Raw genomic sequence first — 2,858 nt, 5'->3', positions numbered from 1 at the left:
AAATCTTTATGACCTTGGATTTGGTAATGGGATCTTAGATATGACACCAAAAGCATAAACAGCAAACATAAAGCAAAATTAATTAGACCTCATCAAAACTAAAATGTTTTGTGCACAGGAACACTATTAAGAAAGTCAAATGACCGCAGATAGAATGAAAGAAAATATTTATAAATCACATATTTGATAAGAATCTAGGATCTATAATATACAAAGATTTCTTACAACTTCACAGCAAAAAGAAAAGTAACCCAATTTTAAAATGGGCAAAGGACTCGAAAAGACATTTCTCCTTTCAAAACATACAAGTAATCAATAAACACATGAAAAGATACTCAACATCTGCACTCATTAAGGAAATATAAATCAAACCCACAATGAGTTATACTTAATGCCCAATAGGATGCCTTCTTAAAACACACACAGACAGACACAGAGAGAAAATAAGGAGGATGTGGAGATGTTGGACTTCTTGTACATTGCTGGTAGGAATATTTAATGGTGCAGTTGTGGATAACAGTTTGGCAGTTCCACAAAAGGTTAAGCAGTATAATTATAACCTAGCAATTCCACTCCTAGGCATATACCCCAAAGAATTGAAAACAAGTATTCAAAACAAATACTTGTATACAAATGTTCACAGCACGAGTCACAAAAGCCAAAAGGTGGAAACAACCCAAATGTTCATTACCACATGACCAGATAAACAATGGACTATTATTCAACCATAAAAAGGAGTGAAGTACTGACACATGCTGCAACATGGATGAACCTCAAAAGCATTATGCTAAGTGAAAGAAGATAGACACAAAGGACAGCATATTGTATGACCTCACTTATCACCAAGTGTCCAGAATAGGTAAATCCACAAAGACAACAAGACGTTAGTGGTTGCTAGGGTCTGGGAACAGGGAGAGTCTAGGAACAGGGAGGGTCTAGGAACAGGGAGAGTCTAGAGAACATGTTTATTGGGTATGGGGGTATCCTATGAAGATGATGAAAATGTTTTGGAACTGGATAAATGGTGATGTTGCTCAACATTATGAGTGTACTAATACCACGTTTGGAGAAGGCGATGGCACCCCACTCCAGTACTCTTGCCTGGAAAATCCCATGGATGGAGGAGCCTGGAAGGCTGCAGGCCATGGGGTCTCTGAGGGTCGGACATGACTAAGAGACTTCACTTTCACTTTTCACTTTCATGCATTGGAGAAGGAAATGGCAACCCACTCCAGTGTTCTTGCCTGGAGAATCCCAGGGATGGGGGAGCCTGATGGGCTGCCATCTATGGGGTCACACGCACAGAGTCGGACACGACTGAAGTGACTTAGCAGCAGCAGCAGCAGCAGCCAGTGTTTTTGCCTGGAGAATTCCAGGGACGGGGGAGCCCGGTGGGCTGCTGTCTATTGGGTCGCACAGAGTTGGACATGACTGAAGTGACTTAGTAGCAATACCATGTTGCTCCTGCTAAGTCGCTTCAGTCGTGTCCGACTCTGTACGACCCCAGAGACGTCACCCCACCAGGCTCCCCCGTCCCTGGGATTCTCCAGGCAAGAACACTGGAGTGGGTTGCCATTTCCTTCTCCAATGCATGAAAGTGAAAAGGGAAAGTGAAGTTGCTCAGTCGTGTCCGACTCCTAGCGACCCCATGGACTGCAGCCTACCAGTCTCCTCCATCCATGGGATTTTCCAGGCAAGAGTACTGGAGTGGGGTGCCATTGCCTTCTCCAAATACCACGTTAGTGGATTATAAAATTTATAATTGTTGATCTTATGTGAATTGCAACTCAATAAAAAATGAATAAGCCACAGAGGCCAAGGCAGCCCTAGCTGAAGTTCGAGCCATGTTCCTGCAGCACCCTTTCTCTGGCAGAGAAGGACGAGCTGGTTTTGGCTTGCGTGGCGGTCAGAGCAGCAGACTCACGCCCCGGCCCCGCCAATCCCAGAGCACTGGGAGGGCACTGAGTGCCCTCTCACGCAGGTCCCCAGCGCACTGCAGAAAGAGGCAGGTGGTTGTGAGTCACGTTCTGCTGGCTTCTCCACCTATTGGCTGTAACACTGTGCAAAATACCCAAAACCTTACCGGCCTCGGATTCTGGGGCCAGGTAAGTAAGGGAAATCTCAATCTGAGGTCTCCCCTGGAGTTTCCATTTATTAATTTTTAACCCCATTTCATCAATCTAAATTTGCTGCTTTGGCGATTTCGTCATCTAAAATAGGGATTTCTTATTGATCTATGGTATCATGGCAACCCACTCCAGTATTCGTTGTCAGGAAAAATGCTACGGACAGAGGAGCCCATGGGGTGGCCAAGAGTCCGATAGGACTGAAGGGACTGAGCGGTGCACAGACACGTACACACTATTAACTGCAGCGGTTTTCCTAAGAGGTACGTGAAACAATGGTGAGTTTCGGAAACAAAGCTGCATCTACGATTCAAGGAAACAGGCCTAAAAATTTCTAGTTGTGTTGTGTGCTTATTATTTGATGTCTGTCTCACCTCCATTCCCACCCATACTCCTGGCAAGATGCCATAATAGGTGCTTAATAAATGTTGACTGAACGGAAAGAACATTTTTTTCTTTATCCTTGGCTCCACCCCTCACAGGGCAGTTTGACACAAGTAGAGTCATGTAATCCATTTAAGCTTCGTTTTCCTAGTTCACAAAATGGCTGTAATAAACCCAGAGCCTGGCGGGTGCGAGGCTTGAAAGAGGAAGTGTCCTTTTTACCTGTTCCCAGGGCACGAGTACTCGCTCCATAAAACTCCAACCCGATGAAAAGACAAGAACGGTGTCAATTTTTTTTTAAGAAAATTTTTATAGCAAAATGTATATGGGAAATTTAAGGGAAAGGAA

The sequence above is a fragment of the Bubalus kerabau genome, chromosome 4 (assembly GCF_029407905.1).
Source record: "Bubalus kerabau isolate K-KA32 ecotype Philippines breed swamp buffalo chromosome 4, PCC_UOA_SB_1v2, whole genome shotgun sequence".
NCBI classification, from domain to species: domain Eukaryota; kingdom Metazoa; phylum Chordata; class Mammalia; order Artiodactyla; family Bovidae; genus Bubalus; species Bubalus kerabau.
The sequence above is the reverse complement of the archived record's forward strand: the minus strand, read 5'-3'. Positions refer to the sequence as shown.